The sequence below is a fragment of the Lasioglossum baleicum genome, chromosome 1 (assembly GCF_051020765.1).
Source record: "Lasioglossum baleicum chromosome 1, iyLasBale1, whole genome shotgun sequence".
NCBI classification, from domain to species: Eukaryota; Metazoa; Arthropoda; class Insecta; order Hymenoptera; family Halictidae; genus Lasioglossum; species Lasioglossum baleicum.
In genome coordinates this window covers 252,588-274,569 of record NC_134929.1, presented here as the reverse complement: position 1 = coordinate 274,569, position 21,982 = coordinate 252,588, and the positions used below count along the sequence as shown (strand labels likewise).

The following is a 21,982-nucleotide window of genomic DNA, read 5'->3' as shown; positions in this document are numbered from 1 at the left end:
AAGAGCCTGTAACATGTAGGCATTTGTTTTGAGAATATCCATTTTCCTTACAGAGTCTGCAGCTAGGTGCATTAGTGCATTTTTCCATAAGATGGCCTTCTTCGCTGCATTTTCGGCAGACTATATAGTTAGCTGGTTTGTTGCAGTTTGTTGTTTGATGCTCGAGAGAGTGGCATCTGTTGCACCTGTTGATGTTGGGAAGGATCTTGATTTTTGCGATAGAGTATCCTAATCTCAGCCTTTCTTTGCTTGCAATGTCTATCTTTTTGTCCGGGGTAGGGAATCTGACAATGAATTTTTGAAGTCCGTTGTTGTTTGTGTATTTTTTAATAATTTTTATGTCTGAAGTATTGCCTTTCAACTCTAAGTATTTGAACAATTCTTTCTGTATCTCGTCCTCTGTGATGGAGGGTTCTACACTGTCTATCTCTATTGTAGTGTTCTGTACTTTTTTGATCACCGGGTACAAGTTATCGGTGGCTGCTTCTACTTGTGCTCTGATTTTTTCTGCGTTTGCGTTCGCCGTGATTTCTATAAGAAGATTACCTTCTCTCGTTTTCCTGACGTTAGTGATTTCCTTGGGATCAAGTGTCTTTTTGTTTTTGAGTTCTGTAAGGATCTCAGCGAAAGTTTTATTTTTTTCTCTTCCGTTTTCCTTTTTATTTTCGGCGTCGGGTGTTCCTATTTTAGTGTTGATTATTATGGCATTGTTTCTCTTGGAGGCCTGTATCTCAAGTTTCTTAATTTGTTTGCCCTTCTTTTGTTCTAGTCCATCTGAAGTGGAGGGCGCAGACTTCCTGGCTACGTCCGCCCACGAAATTTTGTTAGTGTTGTTTGCAGGTGTTCTGTTAGTTGCGTTAGTATCTTTGTCTGTCACCTGTTTAGAAGACGTTTCTGTATTGTGGTTCGGTTGGCCGAATATGAACATATGTGAGTTTTTAGTTGTTTCCGTTTTCGTGGATCTCTTATGTTTACGTGTCTGTGTTCTGAATCTGTCTTTTGCGGGGGTGGCTTCATCGTTCGTAGTATTGGTTTCATTGTCTGCGTCTGAGTCTCTTGTTTCCGTTTCCTGGACTCTCCGTATTTGTTTATGGATTCCTCTTCCGTCTGTCGGGGAGTCCCTCTTTCTTTTAGTCTTTCCTGTTTTGTCTTCTTTTGTTGACCTTATTTCCGCCGAGAGGTCCAGAAGTCTCTTTACTTGCTTCTTTTTATTTTCGAGGATGTCTTGTACCTCACGGTCTTGTGCTTCGAGTGTGTTAAGAAGCTTGTTGGTTTGTTTGATCGTCTCTCTCATCTCACTTACTGTTATAGTTGTCAGTAGTTTTGTACTTTTCTTTGTGTATTTGGATTTTTGTAACTCTCTTTCGATTGCTAAGAAGTTCCTCTGTAGGGTGTGGATGCTGTTGACTACCTCAGTGACGTTTACATTGACGTCGTAATTTCTCATCCTGTACGTTCTTTCTTCCTCTGTACCGGCTGTTATGTTAGAAAGCCGGGGGAATTTCTTGAGGTAGAGGCTCCCCGATCCTGTTTCATATTTCCTAATGATCTCGTCCGAGGTGAGCATTCTGTCTACTGTTTCGGTATCTGTGTCTGGCTTATTGTCGTTGATTTCTTCCTCTTCTGTCGTTTTTGCGTGCTTGTTGTCTGTTCCTTCCTTTGGTTCTGTGTTCTGTTGGTTGTTGGTTCCTTGTAACCCTACGTTTCCTCTTTCGAGTTCATCTCTAAGGTTCATTTGTTGTTGTAATGTTGTAACTTTAGTGATTTTTGGGGTGTTCGTTTTCTTTTCTCTGTTCTGGTTTGCCTCCGTTCCTTTGTTAGTCGGGTTGTATATGTTTGCCAGTATCGGTGTTTTGTAGTTCTGCCTGTCCGTTTTCTTTAGCTTCTCTTCCACTTCAGAGAAGACCTCTAGTTCCGTAGTTTCACTGTCTGGGTCAGATTCTTGAATGGTGCTAAATTTCTTTCCAGGGTCTGATTTTCCTCCTTGTGTCTTGTTCACCGTTGGTTTTTCGCTTGCCTCTCGGATGGTAGAGCTCATTAGTTCCTTGATTTCCGTGGGGGTCATGCTTCCTGAGAGTATATGTAGGCTCTCATCGCTAAGGGAGTTTTGTATGAGTTCCCTAATCTTTTCTATGTTGGATCCTGTGCCTCCGGGGTCTTCCATATTTCCTATTTACTGTTGTGTCTTTTGACAGGTTTCCTAACCTAAGTGGCAGTTCACTTTCACAAGGTTCTTATTGTTCTAAGTGAGACCTACTGTTTCTTATTCTGTCCCAGTAAGTTTTTGGCAGTAGATATTTTCTATTTAATTTCGCTTTCTTCACCGTTTTCACTTGGGAGTCGGACAAAACTTCCGCGGTCGCGTTTTCTTTGTCCACTCTACCGTTGTACCTGTCACTTTTCGTTTTCTTTTTTTTCATTTGTTTTACTTAGTATCGGTCGAAATTTGAGCTTAGCAGTAATATTCCTGAATTTCGGGTTATTTGGTGCCTTGTAGGCCTTGAGGATGAATTATTTTTAGTATAATAGTACTTTAATTTCTGATTCTGTTTGTTTTTTTTTTTGAATTTGCCGGCGGCCGTTGGCCGCTTGGAATCTTTAGTTGCTGATAGCTTTTAAACTATTAATTTTTTTGTTGTAATTTTTTCAGCCAGTGTGTAATATTATTAAACGTTCTTACCCGTCACAAAATTTTCCACTTTTTGAGCTTTTTTATCACACTTTATGTATCACCAGCGCGGAGCCGTTATCTGCGTTGCACTGCTTATAACGCTCAAGCGTACAGTAGGAAACATATAATATCTAACAATAGGGATAAACGAAATTTATTAGGGGCTAACTTTGCACTAGTTTATACTCAAAACAAAAGACTTGGAAAAAGTAGATTATCGGAAATTATTGATAGGCATTAAAATAATCTTATTCGTAATATATAGAGGATGATTTGGTCAATAACAAATGTCTGATACAATTCGATGATAATAATTCGGCGAAAGATCCAGTATGGGAGAAGGACCCATACTACTTCACAAACTTAGCATTAACATTTAATATAATAATAATCTATTTAAATGACTTAATAATAAATGCTCCTCAGGGCCAGACGAAATCCCAAACATAGTACTCAAAAATCTTCCACTTTGCATCATATATACGACTATAACACTATTTTCAATAAACTGCTCGAACAACTGTTATTTCCCAATAAATTGGAAATTATATTAGAAAATAAGGGTCCAGCGTAAAATCGAACTATATCAAGTGATAGAGCAAACTTTTATCTTGAGAAACCACCCTTTAAAGTTTGCAACGTCGACGCTTTTTCGAAACAAAAAGCAAAATAAACGGGATACGGTGCGGCGAACGGCCGTTCTAATGGCGAGCGCCACTGGCGGCAACTCATGTCGGTCGAAGATATTTTGCTTTTTGGTTCGAGAAAACGTCGACGTTGTAAACTTGAAAGGGTGGTTTCTCAAGATAAAAGTCTGCTCTATCGCGTGGTATAGTTCGATATTCCGCTGGACCCTAATTTTTTGAGATAAATTGAAAAATAACCTCAAAAATTGATGCAAAAGTGGCGTCTCTCCGTCTTTAATCATTGTTTAAACATGTTTAAACAATCATAATGTATTAATATTGGATATCATTGTATTCGGGAAAGTCTACAGAATCTTTTGCTGTAAAGAACAAATCAATATCTTTTATAATAACATCACAATATTTGTTTAAAGTTGAAAAGTATGTTTTTTTTTTCAAAGCCATGTTTTTCAAAAACTGTGCGTATAGGAGAAAAATTAAGGACAGATTTGGAATCAGCGCAAAAAACTCTATAAGATGGACCCAACAGTATATTGAAATCAAATTTGGTGTTGGACAGTGTTATCGATCCATACAGTGACATTGAAGAAACGGATGTCATATTACAAGAAGAACTGATCGGAATAAGCACTAACGAAGAACTTAAGGTACAGTTCAGAAAGGGATATCAGCAATTTTGGCTTCAGAGAGACATACCTATTACTTATCCTGCATTATGGACTATCGCGAGAAAGTTTTTGATAGCTTTCCGATCTTCATACCTCGTGGAAAGGGGTTTCAGCGCGGTTACCAATCTTCTTACAAAAAAAGAAACAGATTAGAAATCACAGATCGAGGAGATTTAAGGGTAAACCTAACTAAGTTGAAGAGAAATATTGAAAGGCTCATCCCTTACATTAATAGCATATATTTTTCGGTGTAGTTATTTTATATTATAATTTTACTACAATAGATTTGCATTTTGTGTCGTTTTAATTAATAAATGTATAAAACTTAACATGTGTCTTTTTTTAACTTTTTCACTCTACAGTTAAACCTATCAAAGTGAGTAGCACTATGTCAGCTGTCAAAAACACATTTGAAGTTGATGAATTTGTAACAATTCAATATTAGAAAGGCGGGGGGTCTACCCAAAACAGAAAAAATTGGCACGTGGTCGACGAGACAAAAAGTTTGGGGATCTCTGTTCTAGAGGTATGTAGAAACGCAACAAAACTTTTGAAAATTTGACAAGATATAATTCTTACTAAATTAATGCAATTACCAAAGTTTGGGTTCGATTCACTGCATCGTTTAAGAATTATAGCAACTTAAAGTTTGCACATTTTAACACGTCTTCTTATAGAGAATTCATAAAATTCCACTTCAAGCCCTATTTAGATCTTGAAAAAACGCAACTAAAAACTCCAGTTTTTTTTATATATAGTCAAAATTATGTAATTAATTATTCACTAAATTCATTCATTATACAGTTACAGAGCAAAAAGATTATAAACTGTTACAAAACGTCAAATTTATCGTGATGTCTCTCACTAGTATGGAAACGCGACAAGTGTAGATCACTAAATATAGCTACAGAGGGTACAGTATTCGCAAAACTTTAATACAAAATATACTCATGAATGGCTTTCGTAGACGCGAATTGCGTCTCGTCGTGCTGCATCTCGTAGAGTCAACTTGTTAGTGAGATCGGGCTAAAGCTGCCCTTCGTATCAAAGTCAACCATATACGTGTAACATATTCTCTTATAATCAGAGTATACATATGCGTGTTTATTGGTAATATCATGCAAATCACTTAACCCATTATTATTGTTCCAAAATCTTAATATAGTAACCCCACCACAAGTGTATTCCCACATGATACAATCTTACCGCTCGGTTTGTATCAATTAAATGTTTCCGATCGGAGGCATTGATACGGATTTTAGAGAAAACATTCACAATTTAATAATATAAAATACTACTTTATGGAGTTAAAACTGATGGGAAATGATCAGGGGCTTATTGAAGAATGAAAAACAACAAAACGACATAAGCTTCCATTTATTATAATAAAGAAACGAGAAAATAAACAGAATGTTACACGGAAAAAAGTTCCCGATTAATAGAACAGCTGCAAGAAAGATTCGGATTCGATTTACACTGTCCAACAGCAAATTTCTTCAACACTTACTGTTGGAAGATTCTTATAGAGTATTCTACGCTGATTCCGAATCTGCCCTTTTTCCCCTAGACGCACAGTTCTCGAGAAATTTAATTTTGAAAAAAACATACTTTTCAACTTTAAACAAATATTGTGATGTTATTATAAAAGATATTGAATTGTTCTTTACAGCAAAAGATTCTGTAGACTTTCCCGAATACAATGATATCCGATATTAATACATTATGATTGTTTAAACATGTTTTGCACCAATTTTTGAGGATATTTTTCAATTTATCTCAAAAAATTAGGGTTCAGCGGAAAATCGAACTATACCACGCGATAGAGCAGACTTTTATCTTGAGAAACCACCCTTTCAAGTTTTTCGACGTTTTTTTCGAACCAGAAAACAAAATATCTTCGCCCGACATGAGTTTCCGCCAGTGGCGCTCGGGACGGGATACGGCGCAGCAACGGAATACGGAGCGACGAACGACCGTTCTGGTGGTGAGCGCCACTGGTGACGGATTGTATCAATTAAATTATACTAGTTACGAGGCTGATTAAGCATCAGGTTCTTTCGCGATATTCCAATTGTCCAAGCAGAGATTTATCTAACCTAGTGGCTCTCCAGTTTCGCATTGGGTTCGTCTGCATCATAACAGCTCCCTGATTTCGCATCAGGTTCGTCTGTGCTATTATACAACCTCCTAGCAGCTCCCTGGTTTCGCATCGGGTTCGTATGCGTTTGACTCCATTCCTAGAGGCTCCCTGACTTCGCGTCAGGTTCGTCCTTGCTGTCTATAATCCTAGCGGCTCCCCAATTTCGCATTGGGTTCGTCCGCGTTCCTGAACTAACAAATTGATTTCATATTCCTAGGGTAACAACCCTTCGCCGGCCACTCGTGCCGCTCGCGGCCCTGTTTCGGCCCTGTTTCTCATAGGAATGGGAATTGAAATTGAAATTGAGATTGCAATTAAAATTATAATTGAAATTGAAATTGAGATTGCAATTAAAATTATAATTGAAATTGAAATTGAAATTGAAATTGAAATTGAGATTGAGATTGAGATTGAGACTGAGACTGAGACTGAGACTGAGACTGAGACTGACAATGAGACTGAGATTGAGATTGAAATTGAAATTGAAATTGTAATTGAAATTGACGCAAAACACTAACTCTAACAAATAATAACAATGCTAATACTGCTAGTATATGGGTAAATAAAAACCACACTGTTTATGGTCATAAAGACGCCTTAAAGACGTCTTTTTAGGACGTAAGACTTTCAGACCTGAAATAGACGCAAAATGGATGTCTTGAAGACGTTGTGTGCTATCTGGGATAAGACTGTTGTAATGACAATATTGTTGCGGAGGCTTCGGTCCCAGCTTGGCGGAAAACACATTGCAATTATAACAACACAGAACAATAACATTCTTTATTCTCTATCAAACCGACAATGTCTAATAACGGTGCAATGGATGGCGCGTGCTCCCGCTTCCGCTTCAACTTATCAACAACCACGGTACATTATACAGGTGTGCCGACTTCCCTAAAAAAACTGAGGCAGATGAGTCGTAATTCTCTGGCCGCCGCCAGACGGCGCATGGTGCCAGGTACTGTACATGTGCGAATATATTGTAATGTACAATCACACTCATTTGCACATGTACGGTACCTGGAACCATGCGCCGTCTGGCGGCGGCCAGAGAATTACGACTCATCTGCCTCCAAATTTCAGCATTACAGAGATGCTAAGTCGGCACACCTGTATAATGCACCGTGTCAACAACCTCGTTGTCCGGATACCACAATATCGATCCGACAGACGACTTCTCCCGATCTCTGCGATATGTTCAGAATACCACAGGGGGAGGCAACTTCATCTCAAGCCGCCGGTAACAATATGTAACCTTATTTTAAAAAACTTCGATGACGTTGGAATCTCGAAAAAAGTGACCTTGAGAATATTTAAAACATTTTCGCGTATTGTCTACAATCACAATGATATTTCAGGCGGACAGTGTTCGTGGGACACACTATATAACAATACGCGTTCCAGCACGCCTACGTCAAACGTACAAGTTCACGTTTCACTATCAAAAGTGAGATTTACGTTCTAATTTATTTCGACGACTCCGAAAAGAAGGTCTGCTACATCGCGAGATGTACATAATTCGATTTTTCGTTAGAAAATTTCCTTTACAAAATCGTACGAGAAAAGTAGTACACAGTAAAAGAGGTCTCCTTAAACATTATATAAACATTTATAATGTTAGAAAAAAAATATAAAACTAAATTTGTAGGAGTCTACAGAATCTCTCATTCCTCGTAGAAATCCACGTACACCAGGGATGGGCACGGGTGGGGCCCCTCAAACGCCTGCTTCTCCCACCAACCTCTCTTCCATGCATCGCGCGCCTTCGTCGCATAGGCCGCGATACGCGAAGCCTTCGCGAGACATGCGCACTGCTCGCTACTGGCGAAGCGCGTTCTTTCTCCATGGTAACGGTGGAGCTGGTGGGAGGCAGTGGGCGCTGTGGTGTGGACAGTCTTGCCTCAATTGAGGCAAAAATGCCCATCCCTGACGTACACAGTGACTCGAATTAATATTCGGACACTTTAAAAAAAACGATAACGTCTTTAATATTGTACTGTACAATTACAACGTAGAGGTGTTAAATATGTTGAACGATATTTCAGTACACCAGTACATTTGAGAAGGAAGCTAACTCTACATATAGTCACCAAATTAGTAAAGAAAAAACAGATTGATGAAAAAGTTGGCAAAAGATTGAAAACATATAATGCCATTATTCCAAGAGCTTAGGCATTGCCAAAAACACACAAAGCAAATCTAGCCAGGAGAATAATAGTATCATCCACAGGTGGTCCTACATACAAACTTTCTAAGTTCTTTGCAAATATATTATCAAAAATAATAGGCAAATCTTGTTACCACAGTTGGCGATTTGTAAAAGAAATTAGAAATATTGAGATTCCAGACGAGTCATTTATGTTGGTTTCTCTGGACGTAACAGCTTCATTTACCAACGTTCCAATTCATTTTGCTTTGCAGGTTCTTGAAAATCGATGGAATGAAATAAGTGAACATACCACTATTCAACGTAATGAGTTTCTTTCGGCAGTAAAATTTATACTTGAGGCTAATGTTTTCAGTTTCAATGGCACTTCTTACAAACAGGTGTTTGGAACAGCTATGGGGTCTCCATTTTCCCATTTTGTGATTGCCAATTTGGTGATGGAAGAGTTAGAAAAAGTTTCGATTTCTAAATTACCTTTTGAGTTAATTTTCTATAAAAGGTACGTTGATGATATTATCATTTGTATAAAACCTGAACAATTACAAATTGTATTGGACAGCTTTAATAGCTTTCATGAAAGACTTCAATTTACTTGTGAAATTGAAGTTAACTCAAAGCTGAATTTTCTTGACATTAGTGTAATTAAAGCAGGAAACAAATTTAAAACCAATCTAATTCTACCCATATTCTAACCATAAATCTAGTTGGTCAGGTAGATACGTCAACTTCTACTCCTTCCACCCTATACAACACAAAGTGGGTTTAATCAAAGGTCTGATTGATCGTGCAATCCTACTATCTCATCCTGAATTTAGATCTGACAATTTGTTAATGATTAGCGATGTTTTGAAACGTAATGGTTATCCTGTCTTGCTTACATCCAAGATTATCAAGGAACGTGTTTTTGCGATTTACCACCCTTGGTTTATCGAAAAACAAAAAGAAAAAAGTATTTTGAGGACAGGACCAATAAATTGGAAAAATACCGTCGTTATTCCTTACGTTCAAAATATTTCTAACGATATTAAGAGAATATTCAGAAAGGTAGGAGAATTCACACAATTTTCAAAATACCACATTATTTAAGGGAATTTTGCCCCGCGATCAAAGATAAAGTGTACCATTGGTAAAAAAACTGCAATTTAGTTTATTCAATACCTTGTAAGGGTTGTAACCAACTATACATAGGACAAACGTCTAGACTTTTGGAGACTCGGATCAGAGAACATAGACACACCATATTTTTACCTCCAGCACAACACACTACAAACAATTCGCATGATTAAACATCAGAGCGTAAATCTTAGATATGAAACACCTCAGATACATGAATATTACCGAACATTACGGAACCAGTAATATTTTATGGTGAATTTTTCTAGCAAATAAAATCTGTTAAAGGTTTAAAATACATCAAAAGTAGATTGAATGTCAATTAATAAATTACCACAACTTCGTATGGTATACAAACAGAAGAAACTTGTTGCTTGGATTTTTCACGGTTCATATTTACCGCCAAATATTGATTGGCCAATGCGTCGATCGATGTTTTCTGATTCATTGCCTCTTCAAACTCTAACGTTTGTCCTCAGTTCGTATATCACAGGCATGGAATCAACATGTATTATAAAGTTGTAAAGAGTTTTAAATAATTTGTTCACTTAGCAAGTAGGTTTGTTTCTTCTTAGAACATTTGGTTCTTTGTGCGGAACGCAACATAAATTACACTTTATATTAATTTAATAATTTTTACAGACGCAATTATATGAAAATTTTTCTTGAAAATGGTCTAAATAGTTGCTTAATTGCAAAACTGCTTAAGTAGCAACATCAGATCGCGAACCAGTGCGCTGAAGACATTAATATACGTTATTAACAAATTGTCGATCGAGATCAAGGAAACAATTGTGACGAAATTTTCAGAATATGTTTAACTGACACAGATCAACAAAACGTATTTCTTAAATTATCAATATAGGCCCACACAAAACAATTGTAAAATGCGACTGTTATAGTCCAGTCAACGAAAAGTTGTAGAGGGAAATGGAAGGAACACAATTTTTAACTTTGGGTCTTTGTTTGGACTAGTGAGGAGCTAAACATACTAAAAGTCCCCACTCCTAGGAGGTGAGCGGGGTGCAGGTTTTTCGGTTTTCCGCTTATATCTCGGAAACTATGCCTCCTAGCGATAAGACCATTCTATACAAAATTAAAGCTGAAAAAATGTGCCACAAGATTGATTGGATCCACTTTTTCGCTATTTTGCATAGTTTCCGAGATATCCGCGCTCAAAGTTCACTAATTGTGCTGAAGAGTTAGCTAGTCAAATAAGGCAAAACACGTGAGGCAAAAATTTCTTTTTCACAATTAGAAAACTTTGAGCGCGGATATCTCGGAAACTATGCGAAATAGCGAAAAACTGAATAGAGTCAATCTTATGGCACATATTGTCAGCCTTAATTTTGTATAGAATGGTCTTATCGTTAGGACGGATAGTTTCCGAGATATTCGCACTCAAAGTTCACTAATTGTGAAAAAGAACTCTTTAGCACAATTGGAGAACTTTGAGCGCTGATATATCGGAAACTATGCGAAATAGCGAAAAACTGAATGGAGTCAATCTTATGGCACATATTGTCAGCTTTAAGGTTATATGGAATGGTCTTATCGCTAGGACACATAATTTCCGAGATATAAGCGGAAAACCGAACAAGTGGACCTTCTACGTGCCCCTCTGCACCCCGCTCACCTCCTAGGAGTAGGGGCTTTTAGTATGTTTACCTCCTAACTAGTCCAAACAAAGTCCCAAAGTTAAAAATTGTGTTCCTTCCATTTCCATTAGTACTTTTTCTACAATTCCGATCAATTTCAATTTTTGAAAAAATTTCTTTTCACATCCTGTAGTAAAGTAATTGCTCTAGCTACCCAGAAAAAGTTCAAATCGTATAGTACAGTATTAAAAAAGTTATCGTTTTTTTTAGAGCGTCCAAATATTAATTCGAATCATTGATTTTTCAAAATCAAATTTCTCAAAAATTACTGGTAATAATTAATATTTATTAGTCACCTGCTGATTATTTATACACAAAATTGTTTTCGAACAGTGTAATTTATATGTATATTTAATTGTGTAATGGATAAAAGGTATTCTAGTTCAATTTGGAATAGCATATGAAATACACACACACAAGTATTTGACGCTTTATTAATTGAAGGAGATATTTGATAATTTCAGTATTTTAGGTTGGCTCTTATTTTCGACATATACGAATTTTTTGGGCCACCCCCAGGATTGTTTGAATAAATTAAAAAAAATCTGTTCTATAATTTTTACTCGATCAGATAGCGGAAAAACCATATCTTCCAAATTATTGACTGTATCAGAAAATATGTTTGACATAACTTGAAGATCTAGACAGGCTGCATCTTTTATGTTGTATTACTTTTTTTTGGATAACGGAATCAAATTTTTTCCTGGAATTTGAAAACTAAAATGTTTTTATTATCTTTTATGAATGAACATTGATGAAAACTGTGTATTTATTTTTGAACTTGCGGGACTCTCTTTTTTTTAATTGTATATTTCCTTTATTGCAAGTCAAAAAAATGTTCAGGGTCCAACCTGATCAAGAGTAAAGGTTTTATACGAATAACTACGTTTTGAAAAGCCCTCTAAAATGAACCGTTAAATAAATGTAAGCGAATCATCTTGTATAAAAACAATGTTTATCTGATGTATTGTTAGCTACTCGAAAGTCATGACCTAAAATTTTCAAAAACCCAACCCCTACCCTGATCAAAAATTCTTCTCGCAAATATTTTTATTCAAACAGATCCTGTTTGCCGAATTTCAGCGAAATCGAAGCATAGAAGTTTCCAAAATTACAGAGAATGACACTAAAATGGTGAAACCATTCTTCGCAATATTTTGAGCCTTAAATTTTGAGTCGTTGAAAAGTCTTCACGCGAAATGAAGCTATTTGCAGAATTTCAGCGAAATCGGACGTGTCCAGTTTTCGGAAGAATACCCTAATAATTATTTATTTAATATTTGAAAATTCACATATAAAGTATTGGGATACACTACAAGAATTAAAATTTTGTTAACAATTTCAAATGTCGTCTGCGTATAAAATTTATATATGTATAAAGACCGAGCAATACGTAGTCCCTTTGGCGCAGAGGATAGCGCGTTGGACTTCTAATCCAAAGGTCGCGGGTTCGATCCCCGCAAGGGATGATGCGTTTTGCACTCGTATACGTGTACGATTGCAGCTCTACAACTTTTTTACAAACACCTATCGAATTTATTATACAAAAAGCGAAGCAACATTTCAAGATTAATCAGTATTCATTGAAAATTATTTACATTATATTTCTTACTATCGGTATCATTGTTCGAATGAAATATTTTTTCGATGTTTATAGGGTCGGGTTTTGGTGGACTGATTCTCAATCCCAACAACGTAGACTAAATTTAAGTAAGTTTCTGTCACATAATTTTATTTTCAAAATGTTAGCAAAACGTAAAATGCAGAAATATTATACAGGGTGTCCAAAACCACCCGTCCAGGGGTGTTAACTCCCTAGAGAAGCATATTCGGTAAAAATGTTTGGAATAAAAGTTGCAAGGATTAATGGAGTCCATGACCTTGTAATTGACCTTCGGATCCATTTTCAAGGTTATTTGGAGGTCAGGAAGTATTTTTTAAATGGGAACCCCTACTTTTGACTACGGATTCTGTAAGAGCTCGAAATTTCACGTTCAGATATGTACTTATGTCCTAGATTAAAATTACTGCTAGAGGCCATTCAGAGGTCAAATCACTGTTTGGTGCTAAATAAAAGATGACAGTAAATACTGGCATCGAGATTGGACGAGGCTTCTGATTCATAAACTTGTCTTGAAAGGTCGATTTACGTTATACTCGGCCTCTATGCTTAACCTCGAGTTGCGATAGAATACTAGACCCGAACAATAACATTACGTAAATGTTCGTCCACCAGGCAGTTGTGTTCCAGTAATCGACCTTTCAATGACCTTGGAAATGGAGAACTAGCTTAACGTCGGAGACAAGTTTATGAATCAGAAGCCTTATCCAATCTCGATGCCAGTATTTACTGCCATCTTTTATTTTCCACCAAACAGTGATTTGACCTCTGAATGGCCTCTAGCAGTCATTTTAATCTAGCACATAAGTACATATCTGAACGTGAAATTTCGAGCTCTTTCAGAATCCGTAGTCAGAAGTAGGAGTTCCCATTTAAAAGATACTTTCTGACCTCCAAATAACCTTGAAAATGGATCCGAAGGTCAATTACAAGGTCATGGACGTATGTTCTCTGTTACGGATGACGAACAGGTGTTCAATATCATCTCTGGCAGGAACCGTCCTAGATAAACGAACAGAGCTACCCTAGATAAATCTACATAACTGTTTAGGTTAGTTTAGAGCCCAAACGTACGCACTGTTGGAAATATGTATAACTGCAAGTTATCATATATATACATATATGTCGATAATGTAGAAACCATATATTGTAACACAACTAAGTGACATCTATGTAATCATCTATGTAATCATAATGACATGCGTCTAGCCACCGACGAGATACTGTTAAAGACTGCCAGCCTTACGGGAGTTGGCGGGACTCGAATTTTTCGGTGTTCTCTTACGCCCTCTCGGATATATTCTGACTGGAGTGAGAAACAGGAGGCCAACGACGGCATTTCGTCGGTGCAGAAGACACTGTATTGGTATCGTGTTAGCAACGCGCCCGCGCGCTACACTCACCAGCGTACCTTTACTATATCCGTGTGCGCTGCTTGTGCGAGCCACAATCTATTTTTAGAACTTGCCATGTTGCCATGCTTTACGGCTTACGGAAACGAAACTGAAATTCGACTGTCGAGCCGTCGAGCGTATGAATCGCAATCTGGAGCTAGCCTTCGGGTCCCCGTGCAGCGAGGATTTTTTTTTATTTTTATTTTTCATTACTTTTTTAATTACATTTTTTAACCTTCCAAAAAATAAAAAATGTTAAAACTATGTTCAAAATATGTATTCATTTTAAATAGAAACGTTTTGTTACTGTCATAATTGCATTAATAAAAATTGGTATATGATCGAGAACAGGTTGATGGTATTTATTTGGACTGATTGGAGAATACGAAAATGCAGGAAGTATTTTTTAGTTTATGAAACAATTTGTAGATTTATTAGTTGTCAAACAAATAATAAAATAAATTGTATAATATATATAAATTGATTTTATACTAGCATACACAAGTTTATTTGATCTTCTGTCTTCCTATAATAAAAAAACACAGTCATAACTATAATTATAATAGAATTTCATAAAATATTGAGGTTATTGCAAACTCATCTTTTTTCGCGATGATGGTCTAATTTTATTGCTTCTCTCGAATGTCCATTTCCTTCCGAGACAGTGCGTTTCTAAGTGTAAATAAAAAATGTTGATATAAAATGTATCATAATTAAACTACAATTATTCTAATAACGTAGAATGTAGTACATATTAAGTTTTAATTACCAGGATTTTCTTCTTCGACGTTAAGCACCCTTTACTGCTTCTCGTAATTTACGTATATGGACATTAGGGTGGACCTTATTTTTCGACCATGAAATTTTTTTGTCCCGTAAACCAGAATTGTAACAAATGTTGAGAAAATGATCTGGAAAAATTTTGGGGCCGATTGGATCATGGGAAAATGAGGCGCAGCAAATTTGAAAATTTTGAATTTTTTAAATCTTTACATAAATAGACGTTATGATATATCGTTGAATTTGTCTTTTTTCTCTTTAAGAATCCGTATGTAGCATAAACAGTTGTTGATAGAAAAAACATCCGTGACTTTGAAAACTTGAAATAATTACTTTGAAAACAAATTTTTTCTCTGATACTATATCCACCTCCTTATATACTACAACTTTTGTTTGAAGAGTTTTTTTATATATTCATAACTGACAGAGATATATTAAGGGGCGTAATTTGCATTATTCGGAAGCATACAACTGCGCATATAGCTATTTTCATAGCTACATGCTGCCGAATAATGAAAATTACGCCTCGTAATCGAAAAAATAGGACTTTTGAGGCAGATAGCGTCCCAGATCGATGTTTTATCTAGCGTTTTTGACTAAAAACCCCGTGTTTGTATTATCGAGAACTGAGTAAATGAATATCTTGCAATCCTGGAAGTTTCTCTACTACCTTAACTAAATTCATTAATACGCTCCAATCTACAAAAGAAAAACAGTTAAAATATCGGAAAAAGAAGTTATTATGAATAATAAGTAGACTGACTGAAACATAGACTGAAGGTGGTCAATGATACCGCTGAACGGGGCGTTAAACTAATGGAGGATCATATTAAAATTTTATATAGAAACAAAGTGGAGAAATAATATATACTATACAAACTGTGATGGAATATCGACAGCAGTATCCTGACGCCACAAAACAGATTTGTCAAAGGATTTTTAAATATTTTTTAATATAGAGAGAGAAACACCTGATCAATCCCTACATGCGATTAATTGCATTTTTAAGAGGCATTGAAGACAGCTTATTAACTGAGAGTTATTAAAGTTTTCATTTTCCTCAGAGTCAGTAAGTTCTTTATTTTTCTCGGAGTCATTAAGTTTTCCATTTTTCTTGGAGTTATTCAATTTTTCATTTTCCTCAGTGTCGTCAAGTTTTTTCATATAGTCCAGTCGACAGGTCGAAAAAAGGCGTCTACCTGGAAAGTATTCCGAACTTAATGAAATTTTGACACGTCATTTAGGGGTACTCTGGGGTGTCGAATCTCAGTTTTCGAGGACCCTGTGCTAACTTGGGGAGGGGGAAAAAACCACTACTTTTATTACCTTGTTTTGGTTTTTCGCCTATCGGGCTCGAGTCGGGTACGCGATACATCAGACACATCGGGAAGCTTATGACTAGACTGCGGATTTTATGCATGTATGACAAAAATGTACACGTTCAATTTAAAGCAGTGGACATGTTAAAAATATTTAAGGACATCAACGTATTAGTTTCAGCTTAATAGGATAATTAAAAGAAGAATACAATTTATATTTGGCTCATGTGCCGTGCAATCAATGCAAACATTTTTTATTTTGCATAAAGATCCGCAGTGTACTCATGACTCACCTTTGTCGGGCGGCTTCTAAAACAATAGAACAAGATCGCGCGAACGAGTTATCGCGATACCCGAGAATCAACTGTGCGTTCTTATGAAATAGATAATAATAATACTGGTACGTATTTCTTTCATAACTTGTCCATAATGTGATTTTTATATAAGTACATTAGGTATATTCGGCAGACATGTGCATGATCGTTATTTGTATTAAAATTTGAAATAATGCACGCTTCACGTGAAACAATTATAAGAAAATATTTACAACGTGGTATGTAATAAGTTATGATAACTTTTCAGTGGGTGATGTTTTTATTAACTGTTAAGTAACCTACTTAACTATCATTAATCTTACACAAATTCTTAAAAGATAATATATAGTATACAATATAAAATAAAATAGAAATTAACTTAAAATAAAATCATATAAAATAAAAAACTAGAGGGTTATTGTTGCTCGCTCGCTTCGCTCGCTCGCGAGTAGGGTTGTTTTTGCTCGCTCGCTTTGCTCGCTCGCGGATAGGACTACTCTTGCGAAAAGGTTAGTGGTACGCATGGCTAGTAGTACCTATAGCTATTAATGTTTTTTTTTATTTGGTGTGTGACTCTCCACGAGCCACACAAAGAACTTCCCGATTCGTTAGTTGCAGTATATTATTATCATTATTAAGTGTACGTTTTAAGAAGATTATACGTTTTTAGGGAAATTCAATAGTTTTCTACTTATCAAAATGTTTGCTATATGGCGTCACATTAAACCAACATCGTATGCTCGTTGCTCGCTTGGTTCCTTGTTATAGCATACTAATGTTGCAAAATAAATTGTCTTAATTAGTTTTTCGCAAACGATACAACTCCTCATTATCCGGGTTTGCAGTAGTGATCTTGGTTTTCTTCGATACTGTTAATTTAAATTGTCCCAAAATATATAAACTGCGCTCAATTTTGAAACTCTGCTCAGTGCTACATACAATATTTGTAAAGTTCGCCTTTCTGATTTTTTAAAATCCAAACATACTTTCTCGTATGTTTGTCCCTGACTTTTATGAATCGTAATCGCTTCAGCAGGAACCACTGGAAATTGACTACGTGTGATTTTATATTTTTCCTCACTCGACATATTTACTTGATTCGATATTTTTATTATTGGTGTAAAATTTTTATCAATATTTGCATTTTTCATATAATCACGATAACGAGTTCTTCCTTTCACTCCTACTCTGGCCAATTGAAAATCTAACCACAATATAGACGGAATTTTATTATTTTCTTGAAAAGTAATAAATTTTAATATTCCGCATGTGTGGTCCATTAATCAATCCGTTTTCAACATCAATGTTATTAATAATTGTCATATAGTTTATATTAATTTTCAATTTAATCTCAGTTAATAATTCGTTTTGAACTGATTGTTTTTTTAAAGATTGTAATATAAATTTTTTTTTGTACTTTCATCGATATTCTTTGAAAATGTATTCTCGCGAGTAGAGATGATTAACTCACTCTTGCATTGGGATAATTTTCGATTATTGTAAGCGGAAACATCATCGTAAGGTACAAAAAAAATTAAAAAAAAAAATTTTTTTTTTTAATTTTAAAAAATCGAAAAAAAATTTTTTTTTGTAATTACGTTTGTTTCTTCGGTGGAAACTTTCCGTTCTCTCGTATAAATTGCATTCTTGAATGAACTTCTTTCGAAAAAACTAAAAAAACTAAAAAACTACTTGACCAAAATGGAGCAAAATCTAATCAGCTCTAAGTTACAGCGGGGCATATCGATTGCATCATTCATCATCCTGATCGCGTTGTTACTTTTTCTGAAAACGTTAACGAAAAATTTGATTACATAGAAACGGCCATACGCGCACGCACACACACACACACACACACACACACACACACACACACACACACACACACACACACACACACATACGAACATTTTGCTGAAAATAGTCTAAAACGACTGCAATGACCATGAAACGTGAAGATCTGCTAAAAAATCGATTTTCGATTTTCGGGGTCATTACAATAACTTCCCTATAAAATCTTGAAGTTAATTATATAGAGCCTATAGATAATACAGAATAAAATATAAACACGAAATATAATACGTATAATGTTTATATTTATATTTCGTTTTTAATTATTGCCATACTTTACCATATTGTAATCTTCTAGGTGTATTGTATAACTTCCGTAAAGACATTTTAATGATATTATCGATACATATCTAAGTTCATTCGGAGAAAATTCGTTAAAAAGCTAGAAATATTGTCTTTTAAGTTTTTCACATGAAACGTGCATTATTCAAGCTTTAATACAAATAAAGAGCAGGCACGCGTTTGGCGAATATACCTAATGTAGTTATAAAAAAACCAGGTATATTAAAAATCACGTTATAAGTAAAGAAAGAAAACCATTATTACCATTATCTATGTCATAAGAACGCAGAGTATTTGAATCTCGGATAACGCAATAACTCGACCGCCCGAACTTGTTCGATTCTTTTCGTACCCGCCCGACGAATTCGAAGTCGAATCGAAGGGCCGCCGCGCCGCCGGACTTTCTGCGACCCGACCCGACTCGAACCCGAACATCGAGCGGCCCGCACATCCCTAAATTATTTATAATTATAAATACATTATATTAAATGACCTATATTATAATAACCTATATTAGGTAATTATTATCACACTTTAAATAAGTAAATATGGCTCAAATTATGCCGTATTTAGGCTCATTTTAATTAGAAGGATCTCACAAATACGTTGGTAATTCCGTAAAAAAGATTGGAAAATAAAAAACTTTCCTATGTGCATTGATGTAATCGGTACACAGCCTTTTGAACTGTGTCGGCTGCCTCGTACCTCAGTCCCTCTTTGTCGTTTACGAGCTGCCGTAAAAAAAGTTCTGGTACATATGTTGATAGTCTAAAAATATGATCAATGCTATTTTTCAATTTCTCTAAAAAACCTGCATTTGTCGAATTTTTGCGTGTTTTTCACTTTGTGTAATTAACATTTTGAACCAAAAAATCGGGAAAAAATCTCAAATATCAATTTCAATTAAATGCAATTATATGATTAAATTAATGCAAGTAAATGGGGAAAATGGACCGAAAATTGAATGGCACAACGGCTGTTTAAATAATTCGAAGGACTATCTCGTCCGGCTAGGCCCTTCATTCCAAATTGTAATATTCCAATATTCCAATATCATTTTAAATATATTCAAGTACTATTTAAAACTATTAATGAGTTTTAACAACAAAATATTTTAAATAGAAAACTAAATTTTGACATATAAGATAAGATTATAGCAAGCTTGCTATAAATGTCGAAAACTCGAGTCTGGCCAGAGACATTCAATTTTCAGGAAACACTATTCTATGATGACGAACGGAGAAAAGGGAAGTGAAGCTCGGGGGCTTCGGTCGCCGTGGAGTGGAGTGAAACATTGTAACATGATACGGGTCGGGTCGGGTATATCGGTGTGAGACTACTAATCAAACAACAAAGCTTAATTATTTATCATTATTTTTTTATAGGATTTTCCTTAACATATTTGGTGAATTTTGTTTCTTTTTATGAAAATGATACCAAAATTATATAATTCCGATGATATTTGCTTATGCAATGAGCGACGCAAGTTTCGGACACAAAGAAGGACAGCGTCGGGAAAAAAAGAGACGCGGAGAGTCCTTATTCTTTTAAGATTTCGACTTCGACTTCGTCTGCTAGCTCTTCGTCTCGTCGCACAATGTACTCATAAATGAATCATGTTTCAGGAAGTGGTTCAGTTCAGAATGAAATAAAATAATGTTACACGCACTTTTTTAATAGCGTCATATATGGTGCAAGAAATATTCGTATAGAGTCAAATAGAATTATTTTTTTAGATATCTTCGTACGAAATACTGCCTCTAAATAACATTGTATGGATAGGAGCCGTCGAAAATTAGTTTAATTAGTTAATACTTTTATCTTGTTACTACCTCTACTTTAATAATTGCAGTCAATAATGCTGTCGAGCATTACAAGTATGGGATAAATAAGTAAAAAAATTAATTTTCTGTTTCCTACTAAGGATCTTAATAAGAACGATTGAATTTTGTCATTACACAACATAACAGAATATTTTTTAAGAATCATTATTTTATATATAACGCAATAATGTTCAAATTACTTTTAAATTCCAATACATTTGTAGAATATTACGTAGTAATTACTTCTATTTTTCCTACATCTATAAACTATCGATTATATTGTAAACAATTATTACAATGGTGATAATAAGGAAAATAAGAATGCAATAAGAGAATTATACAGGGTGTCCCAAAATTCGTGAAAATCCCGAAAGGGGGTGGTTCCTGAGACCATTCTAAGAGACATTTTCCTTTGCACCAATGTCAACTGCGGCTTTGTTTAGGAGTTATTAACGAAAAACACGGACCAATCAGAGCGCGCCCTGGCCCGGCGCGCCACGCCGCGCCGGCAAGCGAGTGTCGGTGGTACGCCGCGACATCGCAACGAACAAGAGTTTCTCGATAATGTGAACCCTCTCCGATTTCGATGCGCTTTGGATACGTTGTCAAGACCATGATTCTGAACAACATTTCTCTTTAGACTTTTTGGCAATCGGCTTTAGTTTACGAGATAATCGTAAAAAAAGAGAAGAAGCAGAAACTGATTGAATTAAAAACTCACGTATTCAGCCGTAAATCCATTTGCTGCTTCGAAATGTGTGTCACTGGGTCACTCGGTGACGAACTGCACAGATGTCTTCAGGTACACGGCAGTACCGAAAGCCAAGGGACGTACGGCCAGGTCGACGAGCTGCACAGCCGGTGGTAGAAGGCCTAAGGGATGCGCGGTCAAGTCGACGATCCAGAATTTAACTTTCACTTTCGAATCGATAAATAATTCGTATGTTTATTTTACACAGATGCCTTGAAATTTTTCCACACTCACAATCACTGTTCACATTTGTCAACACATAGTTATGCACTAATAATAATTGCCATATCCCTTGTACTGCTGCACAAATCACAACAATCAGGTAATGCAATCACTAGACTGCGGATTTCATGCATTTGTAGCAAATATGAGTAGGTGCATTTTAATACAGTAGAGAGATTAAAATAATTTCAAAGCACCATAGTATTATTTTCAACTTCTTAAAATGATCACAGTAAGAATCAAATATCTGTCTGGCTCCCCTGTCCCTTGTAATAGCGGCAGCCAACATTCATTTTGCATAAAGATTCGCAGTCTAGTGATTAGTTTAAATATCACTATCAAAAACACAGCTAATAGCAACCGTTAGCTTTGAATTGACAAGTCTTTGGAGATGTTCTCTCTACCGCGGCTCGAACGACACTGATTTTCCTCAAGATTTTCCTTAAGAATTTAGGAAGGGCATTTAGAGTGTCGAAATTCGAAATGCACGCTGTAGCACGAGAACGACGGGACGGTTAGACGAAAAACAGAATGCGAGAAGGACCGCTGTAAGCTTTGTGG

The 21,982-nt window shown here is 35.9% G+C and overlaps 1 non-coding gene across 1 annotated transcript; it reads left to right on the top strand.

Annotated features, from left to right (window-relative positions):
• The first annotated feature begins 12,460 nt into the window (after nt 1–12,460).
• Nucleotides 12,461–12,533, top strand: Trnar-ucu (transfer RNA arginine (anticodon UCU)). Its single transcript has one exon. It is a non-coding gene; the product is annotated as a tRNA-Arg (tRNA).
• Nucleotides 12,534–21,982: the final 9,449 nt, after the last annotated feature.